The sequence below is a fragment of the Phocoena sinus genome, chromosome 7 (genome assembly GCF_008692025.1).
Source record: "Phocoena sinus isolate mPhoSin1 chromosome 7, mPhoSin1.pri, whole genome shotgun sequence".
Classification (NCBI taxonomy): Eukaryota; Metazoa; Chordata; class Mammalia; order Artiodactyla; family Phocoenidae; genus Phocoena; species Phocoena sinus.
The window spans coordinates 8,846,958-8,868,138 of NC_045769.1; the positions used below are offsets into that span (position 1 = coordinate 8,846,958).

The 21,181-nt window shown below is 40.7% G+C and overlaps 1 protein-coding gene across 3 annotated transcripts in view; it reads right to left on the bottom strand.

The window, feature by feature from the left end:
• Positions 1-19,524, bottom strand: part of CAB39 (calcium binding protein 39) — an 86,428-nt gene extending 66,904 nt beyond the window's left edge. Inside the window, exon 1 of one of the 3 annotated variants that reach the window (XM_032636821.1) lies at positions 19,153-19,524. The gene's annotated coding sequence lies outside the window, so the exon portion shown is untranslated. Of the gene's footprint in view, positions 1-8,075; positions 8,096-18,262; positions 18,394-19,152 lie in introns of those variants that run through there. The other 2 variants (XM_032636822.1, XM_032636823.1) reach the window with 2 other exon arrangements.
• Positions 19,525-21,181: the final 1,657 nt, after the last annotated feature.

Genomic DNA, 21,181 nt, shown 5'->3' on the forward strand with positions numbered 1-21,181 from the left:
TGTTGAAGGTCTCACACTTCATTCAACAGGGGAGATGATTCTTGAGCTGCATTTTGTAGACAGAATAAATTTGGATGAAAGTCAGAAAATGTATTACAATTGATTAGAGAGCTTTATGCAACAATCTGAACTCTGATAAGGAAACAAAAATTATTTTGTAATTTCATCAAGCTCTGGTGGGTAATAAAGTGCTTGAATGAAAAGGAAGGCAGAAGGCAGTGAGTTTACAGAACTCACTGTAAACTTAAGTGCTGTTTACAGAATAAACACATGGCTTCTTTTATTGCTCAAAGAACATTCCCCACTTTATGGAGTGGTGCTTTTTAGGTGAGTGTTGACATCACAATATAGTCACAATGGAAAACTTGCTTTTTATCTGAAAGCTGCACACTCTTCCTGTGTGTGCCTTGTCTCCCTAGCTGTATTCTGAGTCCTGGAAGAATTCCTGTGTGTACCACATGAGGCATGACCACATCTTTTGGTCCACGAGCTGAGTTTTGGCTGTAGGATTGAGAACTTTTACCCTCCAAAAACACAAGCAAGAGTTTTTATATACAATCATGCCAATCAGGTGACAAATGAATTCAGTTACTTCCTCTGATATAAAATGTTTTGAAAATGCACAACAGAGACATCTTATATCCAAGGGAGTATAGACAGTTAAGTTTTAGGTAGAGGCCGCAAAACATTCAGGAAAAGCTACAACGGATACATTTTCTTCCATTAAAAACTTATTTCCTTCTACAAAAATTCTGAACATGGGATTCTGTTTTTCCTTTACTGTTTCAGCAGAAGAATGCTACCAACTCAAGTGAATATGATTACTAGGCCTCAAAAATCCACCTTCTTAGTTTTTAACTTGATCTACCAAATATTTGGGTTATTGCTAACCATGTCACCAACCTATCAGAATCACAGTGGTTTAAACAGGAAGTTAATGAGTTAAATGTTAAAATTAGGCTTTCTACAGGTATTCTGTGGGTAGGGGGCACACAGGGTGAGCTTGTTCCATAAAAGTGGGAGTCTGGTGATCCAGGCTTTCTTGAAGTTTTTCCAAACTAAAATGGTGTTAGCCTTGAATCTCACAGTGGCTTTTAAACCTTGCCCTAAGGTCTGGAGCAGGTGAGGGTCCACCTCATCTCTAGCCCAAACACCTCACTTCTATCAGTTTTTTATGTTGGGCTTCTGTGTCAGAAATTTAACAAATTAAAAAAAAATTACTACCTTATAACGTAAAACACTATCCATTAAACATGTTTGGGGGACTTCCCTGGCGGTCCACTCGTTAAGACTCCATGCTCCCAATACAGGGGACACATGGGTTCGATCCCTAGTCAGGGAACTAAGATCTTGCATACCGCACGGTACAGCCAAATAAAATAAAATTTAAAAAACAAAAAAAAAAAACAAAAAACATGTCTGCATGTTGGACATAGAACTGTTTTCTGAGGAATTCAATGACCTGGCCTCCAAGTCAATTTATACAACTAGATTTGAAATCAAGTCCTGGTTAAACTCTTCAATTTTTCAAAGGCAGATGATTAGTGCTGCTGGCCCCCTCAGTTAATTGTTAAAGCAGAGTAGTTACTAGAAAACTATAACCTTGGACCTCTTTGGTACTCAATTTTCATAAAAAGTTCAATGGCATGAACGATTATAGGGGGCCATTTCCATAGCTATAGAGCATCAGAAAAGTAGTGATTTAATTAAACTGTGCTCCAGTCTAACATTATTCCTATGTCTTGTACTAAGATGCCTTATACTTGAACTGGGTACTTTTACAGACACTTCAGAGAACAGAGAGAAGTGTACCAAGGACCCAGAGCCTTCATTAATAAAGGATCCACAGGGTCTCAATTCCTGGAAAAATAATTCTTCTCCTAAGTGGCTGGTTTACTTTTTATCTCATGAACACAGCCTTGCAATTGATCGATTTCTTCTTTGTTTTGGCTTCTAAAACTCAAAGCCAAATGGGTGGTCCCCAACTAGCTAGTGTAAAAGACATGCATTTATTTGTGTACTAACCCTGCCCCAGGAATCATTTTGTCTTTCCTTATTTTTCCTTTGCTCCTTATCTAATTCTTTGGGGTGAGGGAGAGGATGAGACAGAAAGGGGAAAAGAGAAGGAAACATACCCCTATTTTTTTGCATTTCCCTAAAATGGAAGGCAAGAAACATGAAAAAAAAAATAACTAGCTAATCTTAACATAAGGGTGTGGTTTTAACCTTACCACCATGATAAACTTGTTAAATACTGCAAGATCTAGTGTGTCAATTTTCTCGCTCAGGTGGAAATAGGTAACACTGCTAAGGGGACATCCCGTCTGGGAAGAGATTACGAAATTAAGTCAAACACGGAAAGTGTATTGAGGCAATCAACGTGTATGGTGTGAAGCAAAATAAAGTACTTCCATCACTGTTCTTCAGAGTCAAATAATTTCCGTGAATAACAATGGCCCCAGCCTCTTTTCTAACATAGAGAGATGGCTGTCACAGCTCCTCCATCACTCAAAGAGCTCTGACTCCAGCATGCAACTCCTATTCAGTCCCTGTCATTTGGTAAGTAAGGATAAATAAAAAATACTTCCAAGTTTATTCAACATATTTTTCAAGCCCCTATTACCTATGAGGCTTTACAGATACAAGGTCTGAATGGCTGTGTTTACAGAAAATATTTTTAGCCAGTTATACAAAATGTATTCTATTCAACTAGTGTAAAAAATACCATTCATAAATTAAAATAATGGCTGAATTATACTTCCAAACCTCTATTCTATTCCAATGTCTTCTAGGAAATTAGGAAAAACAACAAGAATGCAACTAGGGGTCAGGGCATTTGGGGCGGGGGGGGGGGGGGCGGTGCAGAGGCAAAGGGCACTTCACTGTAGCTGAAACAAACTGAGAATGATGCGATAAATCAAAATGCTACTCAATCAACAAACATTGCTGGTTTAGACTAAAAGCAGAACACCCAGCCCCTCCTTCTGTATTTCCAGGATTGCTGATACAAATGCAGTAGCTTTTTAGTCAGAGGTGGATTTCCTTTAGGATACTATGGTCCAATTCTTTACAGACTCCTCTGGGCCTTGAGGGTATCTATGGCCAGAGGAGCTAAGATGGAGCCTGTTTTTAAGGCTAAAAAGAAAGATAAAGGACAAAAGAATAGCAAGAAATATGTGGCCTCAGGGCAGACAAATAACCAAGAAGTCCTTTAGAACTTGCATCTTGGACACCTAAACAAATCAGATAGGAGGCTAAGAATGCCAACAATCCTCACAGCTGGGAACATCACAGGGTCACTCTATAGGGTCATAAGGTCCCCAGCACCATCTCCTCTGGCAACTGCCCCTCCCACCCCACACCATTAACATAGCTCCAATAGGAGGTGCTATAGTCCTATAAGAACCATACCCCTGCTGTCCCCAGCAAAGTAACCTAGAGAGGAAGGTAGACCCCGGGCTAAAGTGTCTATTTATGTGTCTATTTCATGGGCTGAAGCTCCATGAAAGAAATGTAGGTGACCAGGCTTTCTCTATCAGGTGGAGAAAGCTGGTCTGCAGAGAGAGGATGCTGGGGGGAGGGGGGCCACGACAGTGAGTAAACAGAGAAACACAGTGGCAGATGGACACTCACAATAGAGTTTGTGTCCCTGGTGAGAACTCTTGGTGAGACCCCAGTGCATTTCTGCCTTGAGTGTTTGACTCCTCCCTGAGATAAACTTTCACTAAATCTCTGCCTTGTTGGAAGAAAGGGAGTTCCGAGTAACATAGGGGCTACTTCCTAGGCATCACTGCTCCAGGCCTGTGCCTCAGAAAGGCAACTCTAATAAGGGTAGGGCTTAGACATTGCTCTCTCAACCTTTTAGAGGCCAAAACTGGAGTAGTGAAGACTGAGAGTGGCACCATCTTTTACTCTACCGTGTACTCCACATACCTACTTTTGGGGCTGGAGATCTGAAATGTGTCATTAAATGACACAGGAAGTAACATAAAAAAATGAAAATGTGTAAATAGATATGTCCATTTATTGTCACAAACTGAGAATAAAGCTCAATATTATATAAGCAAATGCAAATTAAATGCAATTTTTTCCCATGGACATCCTAAAGTGAACTCTCAAGATGATTTTGTGAAACCCTTTATCTTTCCCTTGAAAACAGTTGCTCTGAAATGTGGAAGAAATATGGAAAAGTTTAAGAATTAAAGATTATATAAATATATAAGTGTAGTGAATACAGGTATATCATCTCTTTAAACAGTCCTTTTAAGAAACCATAAACAAAACGAAAAGACAACCTACAGACTGGGAGAAAATATTTGCTAACGATGCAACCGACAACGGCTTAATTTTAAAAATACACAAACAGCTCATACAACTCAGTAACAACAAAAAAAAACCCAATTAAAAAATGGGGGCTTCCCTGGTGGCACAGTGGTTGAGAGTCCGCCAGCTGATGCAGGGGATACGGGTTCGTGTCCCGGTCTGGGAAGATCCCACATGCCGCGGAGCGGCTAGGCCCGTGAGCCATGGATGCTGAGCCTGTGCATCCAGAGCCTGTTGCTCTGCAACAGGAGAGGCCACAACAGTGAGAGGCCCGCGTAACACACACAAAAAAAAAAAAAAAAAAAAAAGGGCAGAAGATTTAGATAGACATTTCTCCAAAGAAGACATACAGATAGCCAATAGGCACATGAAAAGATGCTCAAAATCACTAAGTATTAGAGAAATGCAAATTAAAATTAAAATGAGGTACCACCTTACACCGGTCAGAATGGCCATCATCAAAAGTCTACAAATAACAAATGCTGGAAAGGGTGTAGAGAAAAGGGAACCCTCCTACACTGTCGGTGGGAATGTAAATTGGCTCAGCCATTATGGAAAACAGTATGGAGGTTCCTTAAAAAAACTAAAAACAGAGTTGCCATATGATCCAGCAATCCCACTCCTTGGCATATATCCGGAGAAAACGCTAATTTGAAAAGATACATGCACGCAAATGTTCACAGCAGCACTATTTACAATAGCCAAGACATGGAAGCAACCTAAACGTCCACTGACAGATGAATGGATAAAGATGATGTGGTATATACACACAATGGAATACTACTCAGCCATAAAAAAGAATGAAATAATGCCATTTGCAGCAACTTGGATGGACCCAGAGATACTAAGTGAAGTAAGTCAGAAAGAGAAAGACAAATACCATGAGATCACTTACATGTAGAGTCTAAAATATGACACAAATTAACTTATTTACAAAACAGAAACAGACTCACAGACATAGAAAACAAACTTACAGTTACCAAAGGGGAAAGGTATGTGGGGCGGGGTACATTAGGAGTTTGGGATTAACAGACACACACTACTACATATAAAACAGATAATCAACAAGGACCTGCTGTATAACACAGGGAACCCTACTCAACATTCTGTAATAACCTACATGGGAAAAGAACCTGAAAAAAGATGGATATATGTATAACTGAATCACTTTGCTGTACACCAGAAACTAACACAACATTGTAAATCAACTATACCTCAAAAACAAATTTTTTCTAAAAAAAGTCTTTTTCAGAGTTATATGGCATCCAACAACAACCACTGAAAAACTAGAACTCCACAACTTCTCTTTCTTCAGTAGTTCCTGAGAAGCTACACATATGAGTGGAGGAAGAGTGAAAGAGGGAATTGGGGCAAAAACAAGGTGTTTACACTTAGAATCTCTCCATTCAAATGTCTGACTTGAGGTAAAGCAGAACATTTTAGAGTTAGAACATCGGAGTTCTCATTCAGAGAGAAAAGTCTTTTGGTTCAAAAGAAGAATCAGATAGCTGCCATGGCTCCAGAATAAATGTCTCAAAAATCAAGCTACTTTAGGAGGAGACACCTGAGGATCTGAGAGACAACCCTGCTCTTTAAGCATCAAAAATAATAAATAAGTAAATAAGGCAGGGAAGGGGTCCAAGAACAGCTAGTTTTGCAATTGCTAAATGTTAGATGACATAATTTATCATCCAAACCAGGACAATTCAGGGAATAAAGGGTGACACAATGAATAATTATGTGAGGACAACAGGCATAAACCTGGACTTTTCCTGGCAAGCCAAGACATTTGGTTACCCCTACTAAACTATGGCCATCTTGCCTCCCCTATGACCAGACAACTTTTCTATTTCATTTACTCTGATTTAGCAAAGGCAAAGCACCCTCCACCTACAGCAAGGCCTAGCAGGGTCACCTGCATATAAATATTTGTCAGTGATGATGAAAATAAGTCTTTCTTAGCAAGAAAAGTATTTTTTGGTATTTCAAAAATCAGCAAACATCTACAATTCACCAGGAAGAATATGCCCATGTCATGGAATAACTTAACTCTTGAATCTCCCACCAACTACTCTGCTCCAGGCCAGGTAGTCAAAAATCAGCAAACATCTACAATTCACCAGGAAGAATATGCCCACGTCATGGAATAACTTAACTCTTGAATCTCCCACCAACTACTCTGCTCCAGGCCAGGTAGTCAACAATTTGCCAGTTCCCCTATGTCTTAAATATTATCCTGACTCATCCTATCCTGCTCTCATTGCTGAAGGGATCAGAACAAGCTGATCCAATTGATCTAATTTGCCCCAAAGGTTAATTGTACTCTGTATTTACAACATTTACATAGCATTTACATTGTATTAGGTATTATAAGTAATCTAGAGATGATTTAAAATATACTGGCGGATGTACAAAGGTTATAGACAAATACTATGCCATTTTATACATAAGGGCATATTCTGGTATCCATGGGGGTCCTTGGAACCAACTCCGCTCAACCCCTGCCTGTGGATACAGAGGGCCAGGCTGTACATAAAATTGCCTTATCTCACGTCTCAACCCACCCCTAGTAGCATAAGCATTATCAGTTTTTAAAATCTCTATTTAATAGCCTCTGCCCCATTGTTTATTTGAATTTCTTTTATTTAGCCACTATCTGAATTGACTACTCATTTATCCAGTGCTTTTAGTCTTACAACCTGTTTGAAAAACAACATCTTTTAAGAGCTGAGAACATAAGATCTTATCATACCCAAGTTGGAATCCAAGACCCGCCATTTAGGACAAGTGTGCACAAAAGCTCTTGGGCAAAACATTTACTTTCTGAGTCTCGATTATTTACATAATGATAGGATGACTATTAAATTTTTAACATGAATAAAATGCCCAGGGTAGTACTGAAAACACAGGGAGAGCTTACTAATAAATGGCAGTTATCAGTCTGTATGAGCTTTTACTATTACTGAAGTAAATATTAACCTTTTGTCTATCATTATGCAAAGTTTTTTCACATATTTACCTTAGTGTCTTTTCCCTTTCAATCACTTGACAGCAATGGAAATAAGCCTGCTTCTCATCCAAAGGTCTGATAAATATTCAGATAAATGTTCTCTCTAATTTATGTTTTTATTTGTTTTCTCATTCTCCCATCAGATTTATTTTCATAAAGGGGTAGCTTAATTATCAAACTCGATTTTCCCGAAGAACAAATAACCAATTATCTAAAAATCTTTTGCTAAACACTCCTTCCTCCTTCCCCACTGATGTATGATTTCACTTATGTATTAGGTGCATATATACCTCTCACTGAACTCCCTAAGTTGACTTTTTAAAAATCTGACTGTATTCTCTGGCCAAGAATACACTAATTTAACTTGGGAAATTTTCTTGCTTCATAACATTCAGTACTCACATTCAAGAACATGGTAACTCTCCATTCTTAAGTCGTTTTTTCACTCAGTTAAGTTTATACTAGTTTTCTTCAGAGATCCTAAACATTTCATATCAATACCCCCAACTTAGGAATTTTATCTTTTGTTGCTATGATGAGATTTTTCTCCCAGTATTTTTATAACTGGGTATTGCTAGCAAGAAAAATGCTACCAACATTTAAATATCTTTTTGTGGTATATACCTATCTCATTGAACTCTCACTTTTAGTTTTTCAGTTGATTCTGTTGGTTTTCCTAGGTTTAAGATTGCAACATCTGCAAATATTGCTATTTTCCACCATTTTTTTCAAGCAGTTATACCTTTTATTTGATGCATTCTTGCATTGGCCAGGATAATATCAAACATCAAAGGTGTATGGCACGCTTGTTTCATTTTCTGATTTCAAGGGGAATTCCACCAATGTTTTCCCGTTTAGTAGGTTGTTTGCTGTTGGTTTAAAACAGATATTCTTTTAAAGAGTTCATAATCAGGAAGAACTGTTGAATTAGCATTGTTATCTTGGCACATACTGGTATGATACCGCAGGTTCAATGTATGCTGATACCAGACCTCAAGGGTTCAAAAACTAGGCTCTGTGACTTACTGGCAATTTATCCTTGGACATGTAATTTAACTTCTTGGCCTAAATTTCTTCACGCATAAAATGAGGGTAATAATAACAACCTCTTTCTTAGGGCTGTTTTGAGGACTGTTAACTGAGATAATATATTAGAGCAATGCCTGGCACACAGTAAATACCAAGCGTTATTTGTCTTCTTTAATTCAGAGAATTTCCTATTTAATTAAATTTGCTGGTGTTTTACTGAGAATTTTCATGGCTATTTCCACAAGTGAAATCGAAACATAGTTTTCTTCTTTTGTAGTGTCTCAGCAGGTTGTCTCTCTTATATTTTATTGTGTTTTTAAGAGTTCATGCTGGTTTTTAAACATGAATTTTATACCTCCTGGTATTTTTGTAGAATCTAGAATAGATGAGATAGTTTATTGATAAGTTTTTCAAGATTTTTAAAAGAACTTATCCTGTCTATTATAGAGGTCTGAAGATTCCCTCCTTTTTTTGGTTGGGAGGCCACGGCCTTTAATATACATGTAATATATTCCATGATTAACAATCTATTGAAGTGCAGTAGCTCTTAAGACAATTCCTAAAAGCAACCAGTTCCACCTTTATCGTTAGCTCTTTCAAAGTTGCACATGACATACAAATTTAGAGCTACTGTCTTTCTCTCTGGTCACTTCCTTCCGGATGCACTGCTATGCCTTGTTCCTCTTCCCTATTCCTTCCTCTTCTTAACAACAACAAAAGCATCTGCAAAAGATAGCTGTGCCCTTTCCAAACACCTATGATAGCCTAGGCTAAGGACACTCATCCCTCACTACATTTAATTTTAAAAGTGGAGGAGCTTTCATAAGATAAAAGTGAAAAAAGCTAACCCCCCCCCCCCCCGATAAGGTTTTAGCTTTTGTGAGGATGGAGTGCACTCCCCTACTGTCCAGTCCTCTTCCATCAACTTACTTCCAGTCACTCACTAGGTAGTCTTCAGGAACAAGAGCAAGACTAGCTCTTGAGTAAACAAATGGGTTATGACCAATCTTAAAGAACAGGGGTGAATGATTCTAACAATATAAAACTAGGAAGTATTTACTTTGCTGTGTGCACATACAGGAAGATGGTACCAGTTCTAGTTTCTCCTTGCCTACTTGAGAAGGCAAGGCACAGGGATGCAGGCCACTGTATCTGCAACTGATTTGCCAGATGCAGCCTAGGAAAAGTGTATTATTATAAAGCTATATTCTAATACAATAAACATAAGTAAAGTGATCTTGTAAAGACATCAAAATGACTTCTAAGTCCTAAAAAATATTCCAACTTAAATTATACGATTTAACATTTTTCAGACAATCTCAAATATGAATGAAACTATGAATCCTTACAGATCCATATCTTGGCTACATCCTAATCCAACACACTTAATAGAATCCTATTAGGAAAAGAAATAGTTAATAAATGGACAGTAGCTTCTAGAAGTCAACACTCTGCTAAGGACTCACCCCTTTCTGGAATCTGTCCAGCAATCATCAAATTCACTGTCTATGACTTGTGGATTCCACCTTTTCCTCTTTTGGAAGAACAGTACATTAGCTTCTCTCCTCTGCCTGCACAGCTCTCTCTCTTCACAGCTCCTCAAAGACCCCTGACAGCTACTCAGTAATGTACAAGTTGTCTCAGTGTCCTAGGATATCACACATCCTGACTAAAAAGACTTGATCTCATCTGTTTCTGTAACAGAAATTTCCTATGTTCCAGGATGATTCTACATTTCAATACCTTGTGGTGAAGGCAAGAGAGTATGGTGGGATACAAGTACACCCTCCGGGACCAGGGTTTCAAATTTAGGGCCCCCTTCTAGGTGTATGATTTCAGACCAATTACTTAGTTTCTTTTTCTCTGTTTACTCAACTGAAAATATGGTAATGAAAATAGGATTATTAAAGGAGTAAATGAGGTAAATATATATAGCGGTCTTAAACTTTATACCAGCAGGTAACATATATGTGCCATGTTAGTAATTATTTATTCTTTTTACCTCATTCCTCTTACTAACACAAGTACAGAATCTTTATGCTTCTTTAATACTGACTTGGTCTGCCTCAGTGATGCTGATTAGAACCTCTCATTTCAGAAACTTCAGGTCATACTGAGGACAAATGGGCAATAAAAGAAACAACAGGAGAAAATTTAATTAGGGATGGACAATGTAAATGCCTCAACAGGTGACAAAAATGACTGAAGCAGCCAGCTAAGTTCAGGACAATGGAGAACAGTCTACAAACTGGATTTGGCCCCCACCATTGTTAATATCCTCTAAATGTTCCTTTGCTTAGGTCAGGACACAAAAATTAAACCCTCAATAGCATTATAAAATACTGAGGATGGGGGAGTTTAAAAAATGCAGAAATGGAGATGAAACAGGAAAGAACAACTTTTACCTTGTTCTTCTTTTAGTGAACTACAACTGTAAGAATACTAAATTAACCACTGATATAGGTATGTACTTATTTGTATTTAATTACATGCTATAAAGAAAGATTATTCTAAACTTAAGATACTGTTAAAAATAGTTTAAAAAATACAATAATATGGCATGAAGCAATTATGAGTCCATTTACAATTAGGAGGCAAATCAACTTTAAGTGGGTCCTTACGGCTATTTTAAAGCTTACTATTCGAAAGGGCTGATATCAGAGCAAATGATATATCCAGCTACAGATCAAAAAGAGTTCAGGTTCACCCGAAGGCCACTTTAACACTTCCAACGCCCTAAAATATTTTTGAAAGTGTGTACAGTGCAGAAGGAGTTTTATAACTTCAGTTATCATAAAAGCTAAAAGGTATTGGGCACTTAAAGCATATCAGACACATGATGCAAAGCACTTCTTACTGAATCCTCCAATCCTCAAGATTACTTCATCCGTAGGTTCTACTCTTGCTATTTTACAGATGAGAAAGCTGAGGCAGAATGGACACAGAACACCCCGCCCAAGAAAACACAACCAGAATCTAAATCCAGGAATTGTAAAGCGAGAGCCCTTCCTCTTCTAGGCTGAGCTTTAGTTTTCTCACTCACAAAACAGTCTTGACAGTATCTTCTCACTCTAAATCTTAAGAGTTTATAAATTCATGTAACCTCACAGTGTTTCTCGAATTGAATGGTGAATTATTTCAGTAACTAATAACATACATTTAAAAATAGAACAAAATAAAAAGTATCAGAACACATGCACTGTACATAGGCAGGCCTAAGTATTGTTTCATGAAACTTCTTTTTCAGTTTTGACAGTGTGTTTATATATGTGCTGGGTCACTGATTAAAAATGGAATTTCTCACTGTGGGCTGAAGTTTAAAAAGGGGGGGGGGCGGAGCTTGAAAAGCCACTCACCTAAAGCGTTCATTCTTTTACTTAACAAAACTGAAAATAAATTATTCCAACCTTAATTGAATTCCAACTTGCTGTAAGTAATCATTCCAATTAAAAAGTAAATGCTTTGAATTCCATACTAATAAGTATGGAAATAAGAGGTTCTCCCAAATTATGTTCCAACAGAACCCTCCTTCAAGGTGTTTGTGGGTACTTCTTGGGGAAAGGAGGTGTTCTTGTTACCAAATAAACTCGAAAATTGGGAAATACTGTACATTACATTTCCCTCCTGGACAGTCAAAATGCACATCATTAAAAACTCTGAAAAGCTCTGCAGAAAAACAATAACACGACCATCATCAAAAAATAAAAACTGATTAACTGTTTTTAATCCAATGCTTTCTAAACTTAAAATTTCTCTGGAACCTCTCCTACCAACTACTAATCTCTCATAAAACCATATTGCAAACAGACAGCCAAAAGATCTGCAAGGATCATTTTAATGACCTGAGTTTCTGTCTCCCTGCTGGAGAATCCAGAAAAAGTAAACTGGCTGATAACATGCCATCAAAGAGGGGAAGAGTTGTTTACCTGGACTAGGAAACCTCTGAGACTGACATATAGGACAGGACCCAGCATAATGGGCAATAAAGACTGCCTGTGGAACAAATTAATTCAGAATAGATGTTTGAGGAGTCATAAATGCTCAGGGGTGGTGAATATCACTCTCATCTCTTATCAGTTACAGAACCCTGGGCTAGAAACCATCCTATGATCTAAGCCAGCCTACCACCCTTTCACAGGTAGAGGATTAGTACCAACTATAACCAAAGAATACTATCTTGAGCATGTTCTTCACATCTTCAAATCTGTTTCTACATTTTTTGGTCTTTTCTTTTCCATTCCCATTGCCTTTAGTTAATATTTTTCCTTTCTGCAAAACAAACAGCTCATAACACTTCACAACATATAGTATTGATACTTAAAAGCTGACAGTGAAACTAGATGTGAGGCTTGAGGATTTGTTAATCATTAACTTAATAAGCTTGTACTTCGCAACCACATAACACTAGTTCGTAACCATTTATTCATAAGTACAAAAGAAGAAAATTTGAAAAATAAATACATTTTGATGTAACATTACCTGAAGCAGAAAACTACTGCATTGTGAAATAACATGAGGCACCTGACCAACCAGAAGAAAAAATGTAAAAGCATGGTTACGTGCCACAGAGCTCACATAAAGAAACTGACTTCAAGACCACAGGCAAAAGGAGAGGTGTCCAGTAGAGGGGGGAAAAGCCTACAGAAAACTTACACACAGATCACTGAAAATAAGAGCAAAAGAGACTGAAAGGGCTTTTCGGTCTGGTCCCCTTAGTATAATAATGGGACGACTGAAGCCTAGAGAGGTGGAAAGACTTGCCCAGAGTGACATGATTAGTGAACGAGTCAGGACCCAGCCCAGATCTTCCAATTCCCAGGCTTCTGCATTGCCCACTATAACACAAAGCCTCCCATCTTCTCTACAAGACCAACATGAAAAATAAACACTACTTACTGGCCTAATAATCACTAATCAAATTATGACTCTATACAACTAGAGCATTTAGAAGAAAACATCTCATTTTGTGTTATAACATGTGGTTGCTGCCTAGAAACCTATTAATATCCTCTTCGGTATACTTACAAACCTTCATTCTAAAGTACTAAATCAAAAGAAGTCAGCAAGAAACCAAAACCCTATGGACTGAGATAAAACTATGTCATATGAGAGAGTCATACTGTTTCCGGGAGCACACATTTTGAGGTGAGGCAGATCTGGGTTCAAATCCTAGCTCAACTGTTCAATGTCTGTGTGACCTTGGACATGCCCTCACCTTGGCTTCCATCTGTAATGATGCTGGGGGATAATACCACTTGATTCTTCACCTATTTCAACTTTATATTCATACAACTACCCCCCTTCCAAAAAAAACTTGTCAGCTACAACGTGATTATAAACATTAGTATATTAAACACCTTTAAAAAAAAGGATTAAGTGCCATAAAACATTTAACATATGAATACAATCTTTGTAAACTTTTTGTGAAAAAATTCAAAGAAGACATTACTGCATAAAGTATAAAATTAACTTTCTTTCAAGCAAACTGGATAAAGAACAAAGAACCAGACTCTACAACAGTCCTACAACTAATAAGCAGCACAACCCTAAGCAAGTGACTCCACCTCGCAGAAAACTCCACCAGTTACAGCTCAAAGTGCAGGAAGAACCATTCGGACTACAGGGCTCCTAAAGCGCTCTTCTACTTGAAACAGTGTGGCATCAGCACCACCACAAAACTCAGTATGCATCGGCCCTGTTCTAAGCGCTCCAGACACAGTAACTCGTTTAATCCCCCTACAATCTCAGATGGTCTGTATCATTCCTATCCAAGGAATCTAAGTCAGAGAGAAGTGAAGGAATTGCCTGAAGTTACAGAGCCCATAGGAGGGCTGAGGGGTTCAACAATCCAGGAGTCTGGTTGCATCTGTGCTTTTAACCACAGGTAATACTGGCTCTCAGAATCCTATAAATCCCAGAGTGGGCCTTAAACTATAGACATGTAAACAGAAAACTGTTAATGCTATTTCTTCCTTGTGTCCAAATACAGCTGATACATAATCTACTGTGGAGGGAGAGAACAGTGACTAACATGTTAAGGGTACCCTGTAAAAGAAAAAACTACAGTTCATTTGACAAAGCTATAAAGTAGCAACTTAAGATCAAGCTACAAAATGTGTATTTTGGGGCTTCCCTGGTGGCGCAGTGGTTGAGGGTCCGCCTGCCGATGAAGGGGACACGGGTTCGTGCCCCGGTCCGGGAGGATCCCACATGCCGCGGAGCGGCGGGGCCCGTGAGCCATGGCCGCTAAGCCTGCGCGTCCGGAGCCTGTGCCCCGCAATGGGAGAGGCCACAACAGCGAGAGGCCCGCGTACCGCAAAAAAAAAAAAAAAAAAAAAAAAAATGTGTATTTTGTTTCTCAAACATGTTATTAAAATAATCAAAGTGTTGTGATATTTTAACATTATCATACTTCCTTGGTTATAAAAATTTATCTGCTGGATAATGCTCCTAAGGAATAATTATCATATAAAACCAGAATGCCACTAAATATTGGTTAGCTAGATTTTCTGCCTCTGTAACCATGCACAGGAAAATATATATATATATATATATACATATCAAGAAGCACATACAAACCTACAACTTAAACACTGTATTCTGAGTATGGAAATCTCAAATTAGACACAATGTACTAAGGGTTATGCAAATAGGTATGTGCCAGACACTGCCAACATAAACGGCCAGGGCAGGCTTGACCTCCCTCCTTTGGAGCTACTTCACACCTGACTGATTTCTTGCAATTCTCTGCATGCCACTCTTCCTTCCTCTGCCAACTTAACATCACAGTTGCTAAAAACCCACAATTCTGCCATCCCCTCACCCCTTCTATCTCAAGAGAAAAGTTAAAAGCACAGTGGCGCCAGGGCAGCTCAGTGGGGTAGAAAACAAATCACATTGGAGGACACACACATGCGTGTGCACACACCCCCGCAAAATGCTGACTGCAATAAGCTGTTAACCTTAATTTCATCACCACAGTCTATCATCTGCCACCTAGTCTTGCAATAACTCTTTTCAGAATCCTTGGAAGGCCTAAGAAACAGAAGCAGAACAAACATTTAGCGTCTACTCCCAGACAAGCCCACTCTATAAATGCTGGTAGTACAAATATATGCCTCACTGTGCTCTGCCCTCATACTCTGGACTGACAGGGTAGTGATTAGGGTCCAGTTGGATAGTCATTTGAGTGGTGAGACACATAAGTAAGAAGTCCCATAGATCAATACCTTCTTTAATTAAGGATGGCTCCAAACTAGCCTTCTCTCCAATAGAAAACAGATTACAGACCGATGACCAAACTGTTATGCAATGTTTAGGCTACTTGGCTTGGTCTGCATTCACACAAACACAAGATCTTTATATCTCAATAATTAAATAACAAAACAAGTCATAAGCAGCCTAACACAGAGGTTCTAAGATTTGATCTTCTTTTCCACAATTTCATCACACAACGAAGTTTTACCAACATTTTGCCATTATATACACTAATCCACCTATCAGACTCCTGCTTCTATTAACACCAGACAACACCCATAAAATCAAATTTCTAAATAAAAGAAGCCATGGAAGACGGAAATTGATGTTTAAAATGGAGACACCACCAGAAAGGTAACCAGAAGACACTACCTGAAATGATGAAATCCTGCTGTATATATTGGATTTTGTATTCGCCTGCTAAGGTGAGGTGGGTGGAGGTAGGGGGGTGGGATTTGGGTTTGTGTCTGTATTTTATGACAGGTGGCACAACTGTGAATGAACAACTCCTCTTGGAAAAAAGACTTGGTAAAATACGGCAGTAATTACAGAAATCTATAACCTACAAAAGTTGATCAAAAGAAAAATACATTAGTAAATATTCAAAAGTAATAAAGGATGCCTTGTGGTATACACATTTGCAATATACAAATAAAGATTCAAATTAAACCATACTAGGACTTCCCTGGCGGTCCAGTGGTTAAGACTCTGCGCTTCCACTGTAGGGGGCATGGGTTCGTTCGATCCCTGGTCGGGGAACTGAGATCCTGCATTCTCGGGGCGCAGCCAAAAAGATTAAAATAAATAAATAAAAATAAGACCAGATTATAAAACCAAGCCCCATACTTAAACTGGGCTTTCTCAGCTCTTCTTTTACAGTAACTTTATGAAAATTTATAGTCTAACTCAGCATCACACTTTAAATGCCATTAGAAAGAGAAACAGAGACCTCATTAATGCAGTTTAGATTGTAAAGCACAAGGGAAAAAACTGGTTTAAACGAGAACCTGCTAATGAACTAAAGTGATCTGCCTTGAAAAAAAAAAAAGTCCCTTTTGTTACAGCAGCAAATTATTTCACAACAAATTCTATATTTTACTAAATAAATACCGACAGAAAAATGAAATACACCTAGCCTGAATCTTTGTGATGTTATGATCAAAAAGTAGTTAACCTATATGGATGGTCTTAGTATAAAGACTATTTTTTAGGGGCGGGGGGAGATGGGGTGGAGTGGGAAGGGGAGGTGCATCACAGTGTATGGGAGATATTATACCAGCTATGAAAGTAACCTTTTTATAGTACCTTTTAAAAAAAAGTACATCCACTCATATAGCAGAAATGTGTGATCTCTTCCATACCTGATGACAACACACATCCCAAGTAATAAAACCTTTCTTCATTCAACAAGCAGTAGGATCCAAATCTTACAGAGAAGTTAAAAAATAGTCTTCAAACAAGAAGCCTTTAGAAAAATTTCCGTCCACAGCAACAGTTATTAAGCATGACTACTGCATTTTATCTGAGGTAAATAAGGCTATCTTGTCAGAAAAAATAATACACTTAAGAAGAAAGACTTCCCTTACACTTCAGTAAAACTATTTTTATATGAAGATATTCAATGACAAAAATGAAAAGCCTAAGAAAAGCTATATATACATAGCTTATTTCATTATGTAAAGAAAAAATAAACATAAAAAGACTGAAAAGGAAATATGCAAAAATGTTAATAGTAACATAAGTGGTAAGATTACATAAGATAATTTTTAAAAATTTTACAGTACTTCCTGCATTTTACAAGTCTTTTTTTTTAACTGAAAAAAGTTGGCATTCACTTGTCATATAAACAAACAACACATATGTCCTTACAAAACCAACACAGGTTCTAAGCTGCTTCCATAGACCATACTTCTAGACTTCGAATAAAGGTGTTAATTATTTGCTAGTAATCTGGAAAAAAGGAACAAAATAAAGCCAAAGACTTTCATTTCTGGCTCTCCTATAAATATTTTCATAACTAAAAACTAATAAAGAAATTTTTACCTTTCTAAGAAAAGGTTCTATGTCCAACTTTCTATTAGTGACAATCTGATTTTTTAAAGCATCAGTTTAGACTGCCTTACACAAAAACCATCTCAAAGAACTAAGTTATGTTCAGTTCAGTAGTTCCAAAATGTAGACACCTAATACACAGTGCGAGAAGTTTTGATGCATTTTAGTGAACTGCACCAACAGAAACACCTCATTTTACACATACCTTTCCATTACTTCTTAAGAGCCTTATATCTAAAGAAGTTTTTTGCAAAAGGTCCTTTGCTTAGCCTGGACGTGGATTTATTTGAATATCCGGGAAGCTGTCAAAATCGATCTCAAACTGCATTATATTCAAGGCACAGAATGTCACCTCTTTACTGGGCCTCCTTCTCTCCTTTCTTTCACAAGAGCGCCCTTAATATCCCCTAGCTTACATTTCCGGGCCCATGAGTCTCTGAGAAATCAGCTCTAAGTTTCCTTAAAATGCCACTCAAACGGCTCCTCTACAGCATTCAACGATCTGTCCCCCCAGCAACTCTTTGGCCTACCCCCAGTCCCCACTGTGGCCCTACGCAATAAACTGCACTATCTACTATTTCTAGACTATACCTTTTTTCCTTTGTCCTCTAGCTTTGCGGCTCCTCCACATACCGTTCTCTTCTGCAACCCTCCTCTCTCCCAAATCCCGTCGGGCCTTCAAGACCCGCTTTGTACCGCCTCGCCCAAGAAGCCTTCCAGATTTCTGCTAGGCGGAAGTGATCGATCAGTCCGGTCTTCCCTGGGTACCTTTCTAGCATTCTGTAGTTCTTTCACAGGACTTATCATCTCCTTCCCGGTATCGTGGTTATTTGTGTACTCGCCTTATCTCCTGCACCAGAGCGTAAGCTCCTCGGGGGAGGGGACCGCGGGCCCGGGTTCCCCTTTGAATCCCTCTGGCGCGGACCGACCAGGGCGCCTGCACGCACTCAGCGCGCAGGCTGGTTCAACAGAACTCGGGAACGCTCCGACCGCACAATTCCTAACCAGAAATCGGTTAGACATTTTCCTGAACTGAAGAACGCAGAGATGCTATCCGCCTCCTGATAACAGGAAGTTCACCATGGACCAGAAGCGAGGTGGCCGGAGCCCTTGTGCAGTGGGAGTGACAGTTACCCGTGCCCGCACTCCCCTGTCCTCCCGGCTCCGGCCGCAGACGCCCCCACGCCGCCAGCCCCGCCACAGAACCGCGGAAAGCTGGCAGGAGAGCACGGGGCCTCCGGAGACCCGGCCGCAGGCCCGTGGGCGCCGCGCCGGCGAGGACGAGGGGGTAAGGCTCCGCGAGGAGCCCGGGCCGGGCGGAGAGGGCAGGCCGGGCCGCTCCCGCCGACTCCCGGGCTGGGGCCGCCGCCGCCACCCGAGAAAATGGAGGCAGCCCCGGGGCCGGTGACGGGCCGGGGCAGGGAGGCGGAAGCCGGGCTGGCGTCCGCGCCTCGAAAAGGGTCGGACCGGGGGTCACTCACGGGGCTGGGCCGGGCGGCTCCCTCTCCGCCTCCGCGTCGTCGCCGTCTCCGTCCTCGGCCGCCGCCGCCTCGGGCTGCTCGCTCGGTCCCCGCGGCGCGGCTTGGGCGCTCGGCCCCTCCGTTGTCTTCCGCCCGCTCCTGCTCCCGGTGACAGGATCCCGCGGCAGCAGCGGCGGCTGCGCGAGCGGACGGCGGCCCAGGGGCTCCTGCGGCGGCCGCCGCACTGCTGCTCTCGCTCGCTTGCTCCGGCTGCGGCTCTGCTGCGGGGCCCCGCACAGCCTTCGCCCGGCTCCCGGAGTCTCAGTCTCTCCCAGGCCGCGCCGCTCCCCGCTCCCGGCCCGAGCCCGGCTTTGACGTGCGTCTGCGCAGCCGCCGAAGGCGCGACGTCGGGCGGTGCCGCAACGCCCCCTTCGGCCTCGGGCGCCCCCGGGCGGCCGGGCGGACTCGGGGCGTAGGAGTCCGCGCCGAGCCGCAGCGGGAGGGGGAGCAGAGAAAAGCGGAAGCAGAGAACGGGAGTTCCTCTCCTTTCACCTGCAGTTTAGATGTAGGCGCTCAGCCCGGTCTCGTCAGTCTGAGAACTCTAACCGAAGGAATTCTACGTCCACTGTCTGCGACCACTTCCTGAACTCTGAACAAAGGTCTATTTCTGCTAAAGGCCGGGGGCTGACTTGTGCAGACTCATTCCTTCCTACTTTCGAGGGACAGGTAACTCTCATTTTAGCATCCTCTGAGAGAGAGTGTAGAAAGTGATCGAATGACCCATATTAATAGGATTCAACAGCCTGGATTTAAATCTCAACTCCACCATTTAGTCTCTATGGGCTATTTCCTGTCCCTATTCCTACGTTCCTTCACATACACTCACACAGAAGTATAATAGCATAGTACCATGGGCTTATGAGGTTGAACGAGATAATGCATCGCAAAGCTCTGACAACAGACTCTGGTACATAAAAATGCCATACATGTATATTTTCATTTCTTTCTGTTGTTTTGCTTTTAATTTGTAACTGAACAGCTATTTTTGAGTATCTGTTGTGTGCCAAGCACTGTTCTAGGTGGTGAGGCACTGAACGAAACATTACCTGCTCCTGAGACAAACAACAAACAAATAAACCAACATATATATGATATCAGATGGTTTTTAGTACTATGGAGAAAAAGCACACAGGCTAAGGAGGCGAGGGAGTGCAGGGTATTGTTATTTCTAGCGCTCCTGCAGGGGGCAAGCTACTTGAAGAAAGAGCCTGCTGTGAGCTATGAGTATGGAAAAGCAGAAGGAACAGCAAGACCCAAGGCCCTGAGGTGGGGATGCCTTGGAGCCCAGCAAGGCAAGAGCCCTGAGGTGAGAGAGGAAAGATAAGAAGAGAGGGAGGCCATATAGACCAAAGTGAGGACTTTGGTTTTTTACTCTGAATGAGAGCGGGAGATATTTGGAGGGTTTTGAGCAGAGAAAGGATGTGGTCTGACATTTCAAAAGAATTACTCTGGTTGTGGTGTGAAGCCCAGCCTGAAGGGCCAGAGAGTTTCATCCAGACCAGTTGGAAGGCTTTGGAAATAGTCCAGTGACAAGAAGACAGACTCAGCCCAGTGGAAGACTAAAGAAGTAGTCGTGTTCTATACACATTTAAAAGGGAGAGCTGACATGACTTCGCTGAATTCTTTTTTTTTTAAGATAGATTTTATTCATTTAAAAAATTTTTTGTTTATTTATTTTTGGCTGCATTGGGTCTTCATTGCTGCGCACGGGCTTTCTCTAGTTGCGGCGAGCAGGGGCTACTCTTTGTTGTGGTGCATGGGCTTCTTATTGTGGTGGCTTTTGCTGCAGAGCACAGGCTCTAGGCACGTGGGCTTCAGTAGTTGTGGCACGTGGGCTCAGTAGTAGCGGCGCACGGGCTTAGTTGCTCCACAGCATGTGGGATCTTCCCAGACCAGGGTTCGAACCCGTGTCCCCTGCATTGGCAGGCAGATTCCTAACCACTGCGCCACCAGGGAAGCCTGATTTTGCTGATTTCTAAGTTTTTTTGTG